The 18,403-nt window shown below is 42.9% G+C and overlaps 1 protein-coding gene across 3 annotated transcripts in view; it reads left to right on the top strand.

Moving 5' to 3' along the window:
- Positions 1-6,375: 6,375 nt before the first annotated feature.
- The window catches only part of LOC140464971 (uridine phosphorylase 1-like), a 124,273-nt gene continuing 112,245 nt past the window's right edge, over positions 6,376-18,403 (top strand). For 2 of the 3 annotated variants that reach the window (XM_072560675.1, XM_072560671.1), the window contains exon 1: positions 6,376-6,493. The gene's annotated coding sequence lies outside the window, so the exon portion shown is untranslated. Of the gene's footprint in view, positions 6,503-18,403 lie in introns of all 3 variants that reach the window. The other variant, XM_072560673.1, reaches the window with a different exon arrangement.

Below are 18,403 nucleotides of genomic sequence, written 5' to 3'. Positions count from 1 at the left end.
AGCAGTGCTAACCACTGAGCCACCATGCCACCCCAAAGGATGCAAGGAGAAGCCTGGGAACTGTACAACAGTGAAACTGACATCAGTGGTGGGTAAATAGTTGGAAGTGATTCTGAAAGATAGGACTTATATGCATTCAGAGAGGAAACAAATGATCAGGGATAGTTAGCATGGCTTTGTGGGAGAGAAATTATATCTCACAAACTTGATTGAGTTTTTTGAGGAAATAGCCACGAAGATTCAAGAGAGTCAGGTTGCAGAGCTGACTATGGTGTCCATCATCAATGAGAAGGTGCTAGAAAAACTGACAGGTCTGAAAGTGGATAAATCACTTGGACCAGCTGGACAACACGCCAGAGTTCTGACAGAGATAGCTGAAGAGATACTGGAGGCATTAGTGGGATCTTTCAGGAATCAGTAGAGTCAGGGAGGATTCCAGAGGTCTGAAAAATTGCTAACATGATGTCTCTGTTTAAAATGGGAGTAAGGCAAAAGATGAAAATTACAGGCCGACTTTCAAGCCGAACCTCGGTTGTGGATAAGATTTTGGAGTCCACTGTGAAGGATGAAATTTCTGATTACTTAGAAGTGTATGGTAAAATAAGGCATGACAATCTGTTAGAATTTTTTGAGAAGGCAAGGAGCAAGTTAGACCAAGGAGAGCTAATGGATGTTATCTACTTGGACTTCAAAAAGGCCTTTAACAAGGTGCCACAAAGGAGGCTGCTACATAACATAAGGGCCAATGGTGTTAGAGGTAAGGTGCTAACATTGGTAGAAGCTTGGCTGCCTGGCAGAAAGCAGAGAGTTGGGATAAAGTGTCCTTCTCAGGATGGCAGCCAGTAACAGATGGTGTTCCACAAGAATCAGTGTTGGGACCACAATTTTTCAATTTATACATTAACAATCTAGATGCAGGAACTGAGGCTATTCTGCCTAACTCTGCAGACAATACAGAGCTAGACAGAGGGACAGGTAGTATTGAGGAGGCAGGGAAGCTGCTGAAGGATTTGGACAAGTTAGGAGAGTGGACAAAGAAGTGGAGATGGAGTACAACGTGGGCAGGTGTGAGGTCATGGACTTTGGTTGGAAGAATAGAGGCATGGACTATTTTCTAAATGGGCAGAAAATTCAGACTTCTGAAGTGCAAAGTGATTTGGGAGTTCTAGTCCAGGATTCTTTCAAAGTAAACTTGCAGGTTGAGTCAGTAGTTAGGAAGACAAATGCAATATTGGCATTTACTTTGAGAAGACATGAATATAAAAGCAGGGATGTACTTCTGAGGCTCCATACGGCACTGCTCGGACCACATTTAGAGTATTGTGTGTAGTTTTGGGTCCCATACCTCAGGCAGGATGTACAGGTCCTGGAGCACATTCAGAGGAGGATCATGAGAATGGTCCCAGGAATGAAAAGCTTAACATGTGAGGAACATTTAAGGACTTTGGAACTATACTCAATGCAGTTTAGAAGGATGAGGGGTAATCTAATTGAAACTTAGAGAATACTGAATTTCATAGACAGAGCGGATGGTGGGAAGATGTTTCCGTTAGTAGGAGAGACTAGGACCCGAGGGCACAGCCTTAGAGTAAAGGGAAGACCTTTCAGAATGGAGATAAGGTGAAGCGTCTTCAGCCAGAGAGTGGTGAATCTATGGATTCACCAGGCCATTTGAGAATATTTAAGATGGAGATAGATAGGTTCTTGATTGTCAAGGAGAGAATGCAGGAGAATGGGGGTTGAGAAACCTATCAGCCAGACTTAGAGTCATAGAGTCATAGAGATGTACAGCATGGAAACAGACTCTTCAGTCCAACCTGTCCACGCTGACCAGATATCCCAACCCAATCTAGTCCCACCTGCCATCACCCAGCCCATATCCCTCCAAACCCTTCCTATTCATATACCCTCTGCCTTTTAAATGTTGCAATTGTACCAGCTTCCACCACATCCTCTGGCAGCTCATTTCATACACGTACCACCCTCTGCGTGAAAAAGTTGCCCCTTAGGTCTCTTTTATAGCTTTCCCCTCTCACCCTAAACCTATGTCGTTTAGTTCTGGACTCCCCGACCCCAGAGAAAAGACTTTATCTATTTATCCCATCCATGCCCTTTATAATTTTGTAAACCTCTATTTGGTCACCCCTCAGCCTCCGACGCTCCAGGGAAAACAGCCCCAGCCTGTTCAGCCTCTCCCTGTAGCTCAGATCCTCCAACCCTGGCAATATCCTTGTAAATCTTTTCTGAACCCTTTCAAGTTTCACAATATCTTTCTGATAGGAAGGAGACCAGAATTGCACGTAATATTCCAACAGTGGCCTAACCAATGTCCTGTACAGCCTCAGCATGACATCCCAACTCCTGTACTCAATACGCTGACTAATAAAGGAAAACCTGGACCCAGTGCTGATCCTTGTGGCACTCCACTGGTCACAGGCCTCCAATCTGAAAAACAACCCTCCACCACCACCCTCTGTCTTCTACCTTTGAGCCAGTACTGTAACCAAATGGCTTGTTCTCCCTATATTCCATGAGATCTAACCTTGCTAATCAGTCTCCCATGGGGAACCTTGTCAAATGCCTTATTGAAGTCCATATAGATCACATCTACTACTCTGCCCTCATCAATCTTCTTTGTTACATCTTCAATAAACTCAATCAAGTTAGTGAGACATGATTTCCCACACACAAAGCCATGTTGACTGTCCCGAATCAATCCTTGCCTTTCCAAATACATGTACATCCTGTCCCTCAGGATTTCCTCCAACAGCTTGCCTACCACCGACGAGAGGCTCACTGGTCTATAGTTCCCTGGCTTGCCCTTACCACCCTTCTTAAACAGTGGTACTACGTTAGCCAACCTCCAATCTTCCGACACTTCACCTGTGACTATCAATTGTACAAATATCTCAGCAAGAGTCCCAGTAATCACTTCTCTAGCTTCCCGCAGAGTTCTAGAGTACAACTGATCAGGTCCTGGAGACTTATCCACCTTTATGCGTTTCAAGATATCCCACACATCCTCCTCAGTAATATCAATATTTTTCAAGTTATCACCATCTATTTCTCTACATTCTATATCTTTCATATCCTTTTCCACAGTAAACACTGATGCAAAATACTCGTTTCGTATCTCCCCCTTTTTCTATGGCTCCACACAAAGGTTGCCTTGCTGATCTTTGAGGGGCCCTATTCTCTCCCTAGTTACCCTTTTGTCCTTAATGTATTTGTAAAAACCCTTTGCATTCTCCTTATTTCTATTCACCAAAGCTATCTCATGTCCCCTTTTTGCCCTCCTGATTTCTCTCTTAAGTATACTTTTACTGCCTTTATACTCTCACTCGGTCTATCTTGTCTATACATGACATATACTTCCTTCATTTTTTAACCAAACCCTCAATTTCTTTAGTCATCCAGCATTCCCAATATCTTCCAGCCTTTCCTTTCAACATAACAGGAATATACTGTCTCTGGACTCTCATTATTTCATTTCTGAATGCTTCCCATTTTCCAGTTGTCCCTTTACCTGCGAACATCTGCCCCCAATCAGCTTTTGAAAGTTCTTGCCTAATACCATCAAAATTGGCCTTTCTCCAATTTAGAACTAATGGGCTGAATGGCCTAATTTCTTCTCCTAATTCTTATGGTCTTATTCATGTGGGCAGAAAGGTAGATAGTGTTTACTTGGACTTTAGTAAAGCCTTTGACAGGGTTACGCATGTTAGACTAACTTGTAAATATGGATCACATGGGATTCAGAGTGAGCTTGCAAAATCAATATAAAATTAGCTTTCCGCTCGGAACCAGAGGATGGTGGTGGAATGTTGTTTTTCTGGATTGGAGGCCTGTGACCTGCAGTGTTCCACACGGATCGGTGCTGGGTCTATTTTTGTTTGTCATTTATATAGATGATATTAGATGAATAAATTAGATGAGAATAAAGAAGATATGTCTAGTATGTTTGCAGATGACACCGAAATTGGTGGCATTGTGGACAATGAAGATTATTTAAGATTGCAAAGAAATTTTGGTCAGTTGGGTCATTGAGCTGAAAAGTTGCAGATGGAGTTTAATTTGGATAAATGTGATTTATGGTAATTTGGTAAAACAAACAAGACAGAACTTATGCATTTAAAAGTCAGGCCTTGGATAATGTTATAGAACAGAGAGAACTGGGAGTACAGGTACATGATTCTTTGAAGTTTACATAAGATATAGATAAGGTGGTTAAGGAGGGGGCATTTGGCACACTTACCTTCATTACTCAGACCTTTGAGTATAGGAGTTGTGATGTTATGTTGAGGTTGTACAAGACATTGTTGAGGCCTCTTCTGGAGTACTGTTTCCAGTTCTGGTTGCCCTGATACAGGAAAGATATTGTTAAACCGGAGAGGGTTCAGAAGAGATTGACCAGGATGTTAGGAGGAATGGAGGTTTTGAGATAAGGATAGGTTGGCTAGGCTGCAACTTTTCCACTGGAGTGTAGGAGGTTGGGGATGGGGGGATTACCTTGTTGTGGTTTATAAAACCATGAGGGGCATAAATAAGGAGAATGGTAGGTGTCTTTTCCCAACAGTGGGGAATTTCAAGATTAGGTAACATATTTTTAAGGTGAGAGGGAAAAGATTTTAAAAAGACACGAGAGGCAATTGTTTTTACACAGAGAGGCAGCATGGTGGCACAGTGGTTAGTACTGATGCCTCATAGCACCAGGGACCAGGGTTCGATTCCAGCCTTGGGTGACTGTTTGTGTGGAGTTTGCACATTCTCCCCATATCTGTTTGGGTTTCCTTCGGGTGCTCTGGTTTCCTCCCATAATCTAAAGATGTGCAAATTAGATGGATTAGTCATGCTAAATTGCCTTGTATTGTTCGGGGATGTGCAGGCTATTTGGATTAGCTATGGGAAATGCAGAGTCACAGGGAGATAGGGTAGGTGGATAGGTCTGGGTGAGGATGTTCTTCAGAGGGTCTGTATGAACTCATGGCCTATTTCCACACTGTAGGCATTCTAGGAAGTGGTCTACGCATGGAATGAACATTCAGATGAAGTGATGGATGTGGGTAAAGTTATAGTGTTTAAAAGGCATTTAGATAAGTAAACAAATAAGTAATGTTTGGAGGGAAATGTGCCAAGCGTAGGAATTATACTTAGCATGGACAGGTTGGACCAAAGGGTCTGTTTTCGTGCAAGGAGCGAAGAACTCAAATTTTATATTGGCCTTCATAGTGACAGGATTCAAGCAGGGATGGTTTGCTGCAAATATGTAAGACCACATCTGGATTATTGCATGCAGTTTTGGTCTCCTTATAAAAGAAATTATGTTCTTGCTGTACAGGGAGTGCAGTAATAGGTTTACAGGGCTGATTACTGAATGGCAGGACTGTTGTATGAGAGGTTAAATTGGTTAGGATTATTATTGCTGGAGTTCAGAACAGCAAGTGGAAATATCATAGAAATGGATAAAATTCTAACATGAGTGAACAGAGTAGATGGAGGAATGATGTCACAATGGTGGGGTAGTCCAAAACCAGGATCTACAGTCTAAGAGTACTGGGACTGAGCTGAAGAGCAATGTCTTCACCAGAAGGTGTGTGCCTGTGAAATCTGCTACCACAGAAATTGAGACCAAAACATTGCACGATTTCATGATGCTCCGGATTTGTTTGTTGATGGGTCCTCCTGCCACCACCACATACAGACCATCCAGTAATATTTCTGGCAGAAACCTATGTCCTCTAGTTCTGGACTCCCCCACGCCAGGGAAAAGACTTTGTCAACTTATCCTATCCATGACCCTAATAATTTTATAAATCTGTATAAGGTCATCCCTCAGCCTCCAATGCTCCAGGGAAAACAGCCCCAGCCTGTTCAGCCTATCTCTATAGTCAAACCCTCCAACCCTGGCAACATCCATCTCTATGACTCTAAATGCACACTATCCCACAGAAGGGAAAACACTGATTTATAGTCTGGAGTTACATATCTGTCAGATCAGGTTAGGACAGCACATTCTCTCCGCGGAGGGCAGGATGAGCCCTGTGTGGTGAAAGTGAGAACTAACGATTGAGCTCTGAGCATGAAGAAGGTTTATCCCGCAGTGGTAAGGAGCTCACCCTTGGCTGTAATATGGTACTAGGGCAGAGGCACTGCACCGAGGGGCAATTCAAACCAGACTCCAGGACAGGACACGCCCCTGAGCCCCGCCAAGACACGCCCCCTTCACCGCCCCGCTCACTGATGGCCACGCCCATTGCTGTCTCTTACTCCGCTTCGTACCCGCCCACAGCCACGCCTCCTCGCGCCTCACGGGCCGTCAGCGCCTCTGGACACGCCTCCTCGCCCCAGACCCCGCCCTCGCCTCAGACCCCGCCCCCTTCCCCCCGCTCCTCCTCCCCCGCCTGTGTCCAGGCTGTGTCCTCACCATGGAGACCGTGCTGCTGTAGAGAGGGAGCCCCGATGCCGATGCCGATACCGAGGGGGGACGGTGCCGGTGAGTGGGGTGTGTGTGCCAGAGATCCCTGTGTCGGTGTCGGAGTGTGATCGCGGTCGGTCAGCATCCATCCCCGTGAATGGCCCAAAGCTGTTTGTCCTGTCAGCACTCACACTCACATTTACACACTCATACTCACACTCACATTTACACACTCACTCACATTCACACACTCACATCACACCCATTCACACACACATTCACATTCACACTCACCCACACACACTCACATTCACATTCACACTCACATTCACACTAACACTCACATTTATATTCCCATTCACACTCACATTCATACTCACATTCACACTCACCCACTCACATTCACACTCTCACACTCACACTCACATTCACACTCTCACACTCACACTCACATTCACACTCACCCACACACACACACTCGCACTCACATTCACACACTCACAATAGACAATAGACAATAGGTTCAGGAGTAGGCCATTCAGCCCTTCGAGCCTGCACCACCATTCAATATGATCATGACTGATCATCCTTAATCAGTATCCTGTTCCTGCCTTATCTCCATAACCCTTGATTCCACTATCCTTGAGAGCTCTATCCAACTCTTTCTTAAATGAATCCAGAGACTGGGCCTCCACTGCCTTCTGGGGCAGAGCATTCCACACAGCCACCACTCTCTGGGTGAAGACGTTTCTCCTCATCGCTGTCCTAAATGTTCTACCCCGTATTTTTAAGCTGTGTCCTCTGGTCCGGCACTCACCCATCAGCGGAAACATGTATCCTGCTGCCAGAGTGTCCAATCCTTTAATAAACTTATATGTCTTAATCAGATCCCCTCTCAGTCTTCTAAACTCAAGGATATACAATACTGGATTAGTGGTGCTGGAAGAGCACAGCAGTTCAGGCAGCATCCAACGAGCAGCGAAATCAACGTTTCGGGCAAAAGCCCTTCATCAGGAATTATTCCTGATGAAGGGCTTTTGCCCGAAACGTTGATTTCGCTGCTCGTTGGATGCTGCCTGAACTGCTGTGCTCTTCCAGCACCACTAATCCAGTATTTGATTTTCAGCATCTGCAGTCATTGTTTTTACCTCAAGGATATACAAGCCTAGTCGCTCCAGTCTTTCAGCATAAGGTAGTCCCGCCATTCCAGGAATTGACCTCGTGAACCTGTGCTGCACTCCCACAATAGCCAGAATGTCTTTCCTCAAATCTGGAGACCAGAACTGCACACAGTACTCCAGGTGTGGTCTCACCAGGGCCCTGTACTGCTGCAGAAGAACCTCTTTGCTTCTATACTCAATCCCTCTCGTTATGAAGGCCAGCATGCTATTAGCCCTCTTCACTACCTGCTGTACCTGCATGCTTACCTTCATTGACTGGTGTACAAGAACACCCAGATCTCTTTATACAGCCCCTTTACCTAAATTGATTCCATTTAGGTAGTAATCTGCCTTCCTGTTCTTGCCACCAAAGTGGATAACCATACATTTATCCACATTAAACTGCATCTGCCGTGTATCTGATCACTCACCTAACTTGTCCAGGTGACCCTGTAATCTCCTAACATTCTCCTCACATTTCACCCTGCCACCCAGCTTTGTATCATCAGCAAATTTGTTAATGTTATTACTAATACCATCTTCTATATCATTTACATATATTGTAAAAAGCTGCGGTCCTGGCACTGATCCCTGTGGTACCATACTGGTCACTGCCTGCCATTCTGAAAGGGAGCCGTTTATCACTACTCTGTTTCCTATCAGTCAGCCAACTTTCAATCCAAGTTAGTACCTTGCCCCCAATACCATGCACCCTAATTTTGCTCACTAACCTCCTATGTGGGACTTTATCAAAAGCTTTCTGAAAGTCCAGGTACACTACATCTACTGGATCTCCCTCGTCCATCTTTAGAGTCACATCCCTAAAAAATCCCAGAAGGTTAGTCAAGCATGATTTCCCCTTCATAAATCCATGCTGACTCTGACCTATCCTGTTACTATCATCCAGATGTGTCATATTTTCATCCTTTATAATATACTCTAGCATCTTTCCCACCACTGAGGTCAGACTGGCTGGTCTATAATTTCCTGTTTTCTTTCTCCCACCTTTCTTAAAAAGTGGTACAACATTAGCCACCCTCCAATCCGCAGGAACTGATCCCGAATCTATCGAACTCTGGAAAATAATCACCAACGCATTCACGATTTCTCGAGCCACCTCCTTCAGTACCCTGGGGTGTAGACCATCAGGCCCCAGGGACTTAACAACCTTCAGACCTAACAGTCTCTCCAACACCAATTCCTGGCAAATATAAATTCCCTTAAGTTCAGGTCATTTAGCCATTGTTACCTCAGGGAGATTGCTTGTGTCTTCCCCAGTGAACACAGATCTGAAGTACCAATTCAATTTTTCTGTCATTTCTTTGTTCCCTGTAATGTATTCCCCTGTTTCTGTCTTCAAGGACTCAATTTTAGTCTTAACCATTTTTTTGCCTTTCACATACCTAAAAAAGCTTTTACTATCCTCCTTTATATTTTTGGCCAGTTTACCTTCATACCTCATTTTTTCTCTGCGTATTTCCTTCTTACACACACTCACTCTGTTATTCTTTAAAAGCTTCCCAGTCCTCCATTTTCCCACTTATCTTTGCTATGTTATACTTTTTCTTTTTTAATTTTATATGTTTCTTAACTTCCCTCGTCAGCCACGGCCACCCATGCCTCCTCCTAGGATCTTTCTTCCTTTTTGGAATGAACTGATCCTGCATCTTCTGCATTATACACAGAAATATCCACCATTGTTCCTCCACTGTCATCCCTGCTAAGGTATTGCACCATTGAACTTTGGCCAGCTCCTCCCTCATAGCTCCGTAGTTCCCTTTATTCAACAGAAATATTGTCACTTCCGATTGTACCCTCTCCCTCTCAAATTGCAGATTGAAGCTTATTGTATTATGGTCACTACTTCCCAATGGCTCCTTCACTTCGAGGTCCCTGATCAATTCTGGTTCGTTACACAATACCAGATCCAGAATTGCCTTCTCCCTGGTAGGCTCCAGCACCAGCTGTTCTAAGAATCCATGCTTATGCTTTAGCTTTTTATCTCTTCCATTGTCTTGTTTTGACAAGTACTGTAGAAACTGTGATCTATTGGATTAACAGTCGGCGCTGGCAGGGCAGAAAAGTAAACAAAATGACGAGACAGACGTTCCCTGATACAGCGAAGGGAGAGAGTGAGGGCTGCAGATGCTGAAGATATTAGAGTCGAGAGTGTGTGGTGCTGGAAAAGCACAGCTGGTCAGGCAGCATCCGAGGAGCAGTGTTTGAAATGACAACTCTGCTGCTCCTCGGATGATGCCTGACCTGCTGTGCTTTTCCAGCACCACACTCTCGACTCTGATACACCGATGTCAACTTTATAATACTTCGTACAGACTTGATGATATTTATTTTATTGCAACTTTAACAAGACCACGGAACCTCTTATGAATGTTGTAAGAGCTGGCAGTGCAACAGTTCTTTTTCCCAATGTTTCAGAATACTGAAACTTATCTGAGATGCCCTCTATCCTCAACCACTGAGAAAGTTATCAGCTTGTTGAAAATCTAATGCATTTCTACCACTTCCCAGCTCCTTGCTAGATATCAAAAGATTTGGAACATAGTCAGCTAAATGGAATAGGAGGTGCAGATTAATTGTAGTCTGATTGAAAAACAGAATGGATGTAAGGGTCTGAATAACTTACTTCTGATCCTATGTTCCTGACACTCTGTATGTGCACATTTGGTGTTACGCAGATAGTTGATCCCTAAGTTTATGGTTTTGCAATTTAAATGTTATTAAATAGGAATATTTGGTTTCACTACTGGAGCAGGATGGACAGTTCAAATCACATAATCTGCACCTAATTCGTACCTTTGTATGTTGAAAATTTCCGTTAAGTGTACACATAACAGCTATACCACCCTCTGTGTAAATAAAATGCCACATGTCTTGTTTAAATCTCTCTCCTCTCACCATAAAAATGTGGCCCATAGTTTTGAAATTCGCCCGTCTTAGGGAAAAGACTACTACCATCAACTTTCGTGACCGCAAAGTCTAACTCAGAAACATTAAGGCAACCTTGTCAATATTGACACTGAATCATGAACACTGAACTTTGTAGGATGGTTATGTTTTGAAATATATCTTTCAATTCATTTCACAACAGCTAGAGAAATGTAGACATGATCTGGTTGTCATCGGGGTAGATAAATTCAAATGGAAGCCCTCTGAGGTTGCTCTCACCTTTTACACCAATGCTGTGGAAAAGCCAGGAACCAAAAAACAACACAATAAACCACAGGGCATACCGAAATGCTAAAACCTATTTATAATTTCAATTAGGAACTTGGATGAAGGGGCAGAATTTATGGTTGTTAAATTTGCTGACAGCACCAAGATAGGTTGAAAAGTATGTTGTGAAGAGAATATGAGGAGTTTGCAAAGGGATATACATTAAGTCAGTGGATTAAAAAAAGATGACAATGGATTATAATTTAGGAAAATGCTAGACTTTCCACTTTGGCAGGAAGAATAGGAAAGCAGTGTGCTGTTAAAATGGAGACAGATTACAGAATCCTGCAGTACATAGATTTTTTGTTCCAATACATAAATCATTAAAAGTTAATATTAACTGCTGCAAGTGACGAGGAAGGAAATGGAATGTTGTTGTTAATTGCAACAGGATTTGAATACAAAAGAAAGGAAATTTTGCTAATGTTTTATAGGACATTGATGAGACCTCATTGAGAGTACTGTGTACAGTTTTGGTCTCCTCACTTAAGAAAGGATATAATTGCATTACAAGCAGTTCAGAGAAGATTTACTTGACCGATTCCTAGGATGAAGGAGTTACCTTATGAGGAAAGGTTGGATAGATTGAGCCTGTATCCACTGAAGATTAGAAGAATGAGAGATGATTTTATTATAAACATCTAAAATCCTGAATGGATACCAAAAAGGTGTCTCTGGAACTAGGGAGCACAATTAATAGGGTGTCTCTCAATTTAAGATGGACATAAGGAGAACTTATTTCCTCAGGCCATTAATCTATGGAATTCTTCTTACCCAAGAGCTTAATTAGATTTTCGATTGTCAAGAGAATCAAGGGTTATAGGGGGTAAGCAGGAAAGTAAAGTTGAGACAGTCAGATCACCCATTGTCTTATCAAATTTTGGAGTAGGCCTAAGGTGCTGACTGGCCTCTGGCTGCTTCTTATTCATAGGATCATATATACTTCTGTTTTAGACATTACATAAAATCAAATTGTTTAAAAGGTTGATTTCTATTTAAAATAATAGGAGTTAAGGAACAGGGAGTTGCCAGTGTGTGCCTTGCTGATGACAAATACATTTGTGAAAGTTTAACCTGAGTGGAACAATTGTCAAAAATTTCGACCTGCCATATTGATGAGAAATAAATGTTTTCACTGGAGAGCTAAGAATGACTTTGAAACTGTCCCTTCATGTTATATATTTGCTAGGAGCATGGCATACTGTTAAACAGTCTCATAAGACATATTTTAGTTGCATTAGTTAGTTAATATGGAAGTATCTTATTTTAGTTTGATATGTTGATTGCCTGTTTAATAAATGTTTGATCAATGTTTGTTTTCTGCTTATCCAAATATACTTTAACATGTTAAAGTACCCAATCAAACAACTTTGCCACTGCCATAAAAATTGTTAATCAAACAAGTAGGACTTGAACTCAGGCCTCCTGGCTCAGAGATAAGGACAATACCACTGTACCACAAGAGCACATGCCCTTTCTCTCAGCCTACGTGAACTCTGCATTTATACATTCTACCACTTGGCATCTGTTAACAAGGGACCATTACTTAATGCCCACTAAAGTCTTATAATCTTTTCCATGTCTTAATTCTATCTAAGATGTTTTCACTACCTCTTACCTCTTTCATATGCTGTTATTGTTGAATAAATTTCATCCTTAATCTTTAAAGCCACTCCTTCGGTTCCACCAATTTCAATGACTTCCTGCTGATCTCATATTCTAAAATATTCACTTCCAAATACTAATTTTTTTTTTGCAAACTACTATGACATGCCCTCAAAGTTGAATTTGCTCATTAAATTGTTTCTTATACTTTGTGCACTCATATAAACAATTTTATTCGGGCCACACATCTCAAATCACTTCCTCTGCTTTAATATTGTTATTCTCACAAATTTCTTATTTTTCTCTCTGGTTTAATTACCTTAATCTTTTAATTTGCCCTTCATCTGTATCAGTAAATGCACAATTTTTGACCATTACACATTCTCTTCCTTTGGACCAGGCCTTCACCCTGCTGACACACCGACAAGCAACCCTTCCCCTGCTTCAGCAATTCCTCCACCCTGCTAACCCACCAGTGGGCCCACACCAGTGAGAAGTCCTTCAGCTGCCCCGAGTGCAGTAGGGCCTGCAGCAATTCCTCCATCTTGCTGAGGCACCAGCAGGTTTACATAGGGGAGAGGCCCTACCCAACCCCCGAGTGCAGGAAAGGATTCAACAATTCCTCCAACCTGCTGACCCACCGGCGAGTCCATGCTCGCCTCTCCCGAGTGCAGGCAGATGTTCACATTATTGGGCAACTTGTGGACGCACCAGCGGAGGCACCAGCTCTCCCAACAATCGGATTCCGTTGGTGATGCTGTTGTGGGTCACCTCCAGGACTGAACCTCCTGTCTGTTCTGACAGTGGGTGGGGTGGGAGAGTTGATGGGCCTTTTCTGTTTTCTGCTGGAAGTCCCCAATTCTATGGTGGCTAAGGGGTGGCATGGTGGCTCAGTGGTGAGCACTGCTGCCTCACAGTGCCAGGCACCCAGCTTCGATCTCACCCTCAGGGAAACTGTCTGTGTGGAATTTACATGCTCTCCCCCTGTGTCTGCGTGGGTTTTGTCTGGGTGCTCTGGTTTCCTCCCACAGTCCAAAAATGTGGAGGTTCTGGCAAATTAGCCAATCTAAATTGTCCCAGAGTGTTCAGGGATGTGTAGGTGTGGTGCAATAGTCAGAGGGTAAATGTAGTGTATCAGAGTAGGAGAATGGGTCTGGGTGCGTTACTCTTCAGAGGGTTGGTGTGGACTTATTGGGCCGAAGGGCCTGTTTCCACGCTGTAGGGATTCTATGTCTTTTTTAAAGTTTATATTTTTACTGCCTTTCCACCTGAGCCATACTCCCCTACCCCCCACAACCTTGCATTTACTAGTTTAAAGACCCTAGTGACCTTACCCATTCACCTCACCCGGCCTACCTCATCATGCTACTGTTTTTTTTTCATGTTCTTTCATGGGATGTCAACATTTCTCCCCATCCTTTTTCACTGTGAAGTGTTCTTTATTCTTTTATAGTTGTAGGTGCCAGTTGCAAGGACAATTTTGTTACCCATCTGAATTACCTTTGCAATGTTTAGGGCAGGTTAAGAGTAAATCACATTGTGGTGGGTCTGGAGTCATGTAAAGTCCAGACCAGGTAAGAATGGAAGAGTTTGCCGCCTAAAGTGCACTGGTGAACCAGATATGTATTTACAATAGATGATTGTTTTATGCACTGGGATTTCCTGACAATTTATCTGAGTGTGGCAGCACTCAGACTAACATATTGCCCCACCAGCAAGATAACTCACTGGATTGTCTGCCTCAGAGTTAACAGGCAGAATGAGTGTGGATTTCAGCTCCCATCAGATACCTGCCTGAGGTATACTGGCTGAGGCCTGCACTGGAGGACTTCTAGTGGTGAACGGGTCATCTCTTCTTTTTCTTGTTTACTTGGTGGGGTGGGGGGGGGGGGGGGTGTCAAGGGGCTTTTAGTCTGATTGCAGATATTACATGTGGATCTTTTGTCGTAAGACCGCTTAAAGCAGAAATAAACTTTATCTCCAAAAATGTTTAACAATCAGGATCTTCCCACTCTAAGTATGAGCCAACCATTTCTTATAAAGTTATCTATAAAACAGGAAAGCATCCAGCCTATTATAGAGTCATAGAGTCATGGAGATGTACAGCATGGAAACAGATCCTTTGGTCCAACCTGACCATGCCGACCAGTTATCCCAACCCAATCTAGTCCCACCTCCCAGCACCCAGCCCATATCCCTCCAAACTCTTCCTACTCATATACCCATCCAAATGCCTTTTAAATGTTGCAATTGTACCAGCCTCCACCACTTTCTCTGGCAGCTCATTCTATACATGTACCACCCTCTGTGAGAAAAAGCTGCCCTTTAGGTCTCTTTTATATCTTTCCCTTCTCACACTAAACCTATGCCCTCTAGTTCTGGACTTCTCGGCCCCAGGGAAAAAAAACTTTGTCTATTTATCCTATCCATGCCCCTCATAATTTTGTAAACCTCTATAAGGTCACCCCTCAGCCTCCGACGCTCCAGCGAAAACAGCCCCAGCCTGTTCAGCTTCTCCCTATAGCTCCAATCCTCGAACCCTGGCAATATCCTTGTAAATCTTTTCTGAACCCTTTCAAGTTTCACAACATCTTTCCAATAGGAAGGAAACCAGAATTGTGCACAATATTCCAACAGTGGCCTAACCAATGTCCTGTACAGCTCCAACATGACCTCCCAACTCCTGTACTCAATACTCTGACCAATAAAGGAAAGCATACCAAACGCCTTCTTCGCTATACTATCTACCTGCAACTTCACTTTGAAGGAGCTATGAACCTGCATTCCAAGGTCTCTTCGTTCAGCAACATTCCCCAGGATCTTACCATTAAGTGTATAAGTCCTGCTAAGATTTGCTTTCTCAAAATGCAGCACCTCACATTTATCTGAGTTAAACTCCATCTGCCACGTCTCGACCCATTGGCCCATCTGGTCAAGATCCTGTTATAATCTGAGGTAACCTTCTTCGCTGTCCACTACACCTCCAATTTTGGTGTCACCTGCAAACTTACTAACTGTACCTCCTATGTTTAATCCAAATCATTTATATCAATGATGAAAAGCAGTGGACCCAGCACCGATCCTTGTGGTACACCACTGGTCACAGGCCTCCAGTCTGAAAAACAACCCTCCACCACCACTCTCTGTCTTCTACCTTTGAGCCAGTTTTGTATCCAAATGGCTAGTTCTCCCTGTATTCCGTGAGATCTAACCTTGCCAACCAGTCTCCCATGGGGAACCTTGTTGAACGCCTTACTGTAGTCCATGTAGATCATATCTACCACTCTGCCCTCATCAATCCTCTTTGTTACTTCTTCAAAAAACTCAATCAAGTTTGTGAGACATGATTTCCCACACACAAAACCATGTTGACTATCTCTAATCAGTCCTTGCCTTTCCAAATACATGTACATCCGGTCCCTCAGGATTCCCTCCAACACTTTGCCCACCACCAAGGTCAGGCTCACTGGTCTATAGCTCCCTGGCTTGTCCTTACCACACCTCTTAAAGAGTGGCACCACTTTAGCCAACCTCCAGTCTTCTGGCACCTCACCTGAGACTATCGATGATACAAATAGCTCAGCAAGAGGCCCAGCAATCACTTCCCCAGCTTCCACAGAGTTCTCGGGTACACCTGATTAGGTCCTGGGGATTTGTCCACCTTTATGCATTTCAAGGCATCCAGCACTTCCTCCTCTGTACCATAGACATTTTGGAACTACTTTCTATATCTTTCATATCCTTTTCCATATTAGCTACTGATGCAAAGTGCTCATTTAATATCTCCCCCATTTTCTGTGGCTCCACACAAAGGCCGCCTTGCTGATCTTTGAGGGACCCTATTCTCTCCCTCATTACTCTTTTGTCCTAATTTATTTGTAAAAACCCTTTGGATTCTCCTTAACTCTATTTGCCAAAACTATCTCATGTCCCCTTTTTGCCCTCCTGATTTCCCTCTTAAGTGTATAATAATTGATGGTGGTTACATGGCCAGCACTTAATTCTAGCTTTTTTTGAACTGATTGCAGATTTAACCATTCCCCCCCAATAGCAGGGTTCAAACTCCTGTCCTGCAGTTATTATCCTGGTGTTTGGGGTCACTACTCCAGTGACATTACCACTACACCATCATTAACTCCTTATGTTTAATGTTTGTAATTGATTACCAGCAAAATAAGTGTAATGATAATTGTATCACTCTACCCTCAACACTGAGATATAGTGCTCAGCTTTGCAGTTTGTCTTCTAGCTGACAAGACAAAAATCTGTAAAGTTATAGTGGTGTGTATTGTAAGTGAGGGGTATGACATGACCAGTGGTCAGCACAGAGATACAATAAATATTACAGATACGGTTGCCTGAATAAATCATGTCCTACAAAGTTAAGAGTGAATTATGGTCAGCCTGGTGAGTAGAGATATTTATCATTACCTGTCTCTCTTATCATTTGTTTTGATTTACAAGACAAGTTTGAAATATAATTTGTTTTCATGATTTCGATGGTGCTGACAACTTGCATTCATAAAGCACACTTAAAGTAGTAAGATGTCCTTAAACACATCACAATGACCTCTGAATCGGATCTCCAGTTTTCAAATTGCATTATTATGTTTAAAAGACATTGCAAATTATTTCATAGCTGACAGTATGAGACATCTTACAGCAGTTAAAATATAAAGATGAAATAAGTTTATTGTCTGTTTAAGCCTAAGCATTTTTAAATAGCTTAAACCATCAATCCAAACCAATAATCAACAGATTATTCATAATGTGCCGTTCCCATTTTTGACTGTTAAACTGAACTTCACAAGTATTTTGTGTGTGTTTGTAAACGAACATTGAATTGAATTAAATTGAATTGAGTTGAATTGAATTTATTGTCACGTGTAGAGACACAGTGAAAAGCTTTGTCTTGCAAGCAAAACAGGCAGATCGCAGAGTTAAGTAACACAGATAAGTAAATAATAGGTAAACAGTAGCAAAAACAAAATCACAGGTACAAGGATGTAACTCTGAAGATAGACAAGGGAGATCCAGTGGATGTAGTGTACCTGAACTTTCAGAAAGCCTTTGATAAAGTCCCACATAGGAGGTTAGTGAGCAAAATTAGGGTGCATGGTATTGGGGGCAAAGTACTGACTTGGATTGAAAATTGGTTGGCTGACAGGAAACAAAGAGCAGTGATAAACGGCTCCCTTTCGGAATGGCAGGCGGTGACCAGTGGGGTACCGCAAGGATCAGTGCTGGGACCGCAGCTTTTTACAATATATATTAATGATATAGAAGACGGTATTAATAGTAACATTAGCAAATTTGCTGATGATACAAAGCTGGGTGGCAGGGTGAAATGTGAGGAGAATGTTAGGAGATTACAGGGTCACCTGGACAAGTTAGGTGAGTGGTCAGATGCATGACAGATGCAGTTTAATGTGGATAAATGTATGGTTATCCACTTTGGTGGCAAGAACAGGTAGGCAGATTACTACCTAAATGGAGTCAAGTTAGGTAAAGGGGCAGTATAAAGAGATCTGGGTGTTCTTGTACACCAGTCAGTGAAGGCAAGCATCAGGTACAGCAGGTAGTGAAGAAGGCTAATAGCATGCTGGTCTTCATAACAAGAGGGATTGAGTATCGAAGCAAAGAGGTTCTTCTGCAGATGCACAGGACCCTGGTGAGACCACACCTGGAATATTGTGTGCAGTTCTGGTCTCCAAATTTGAGAAAAGACATTGTGGCTATTGTGGGAGTGCAGCGTAGGTTCATGAGGTCAATTCCTGGAATGGCGGGACTATCTTATGTTGAAAGATTGGAGTGAGTGCGCTTGTATATCCTTGAGTTTAGAAGACTGAGAGGGGATCTGATTGAGAAGTATAAGATTATCAAAGGATTGGACACTCTGGAGGCAGGAAACATGTTTCCGCTGATGGGTGAGCGCTGAACCAGAAGACACAGCTTAAAAATAAGGGGTAGGCCATTTAGGACAGAGATG

The sequence above is a fragment of the Chiloscyllium punctatum genome, chromosome 41, assembly GCF_047496795.1.
Source record: "Chiloscyllium punctatum isolate Juve2018m chromosome 41, sChiPun1.3, whole genome shotgun sequence".
In the NCBI taxonomy this organism is placed as follows: domain Eukaryota; kingdom Metazoa; phylum Chordata; class Chondrichthyes; order Orectolobiformes; family Hemiscylliidae; genus Chiloscyllium; species Chiloscyllium punctatum.
This window is presented reverse-complemented; position numbering and strand designations above follow the sequence as displayed.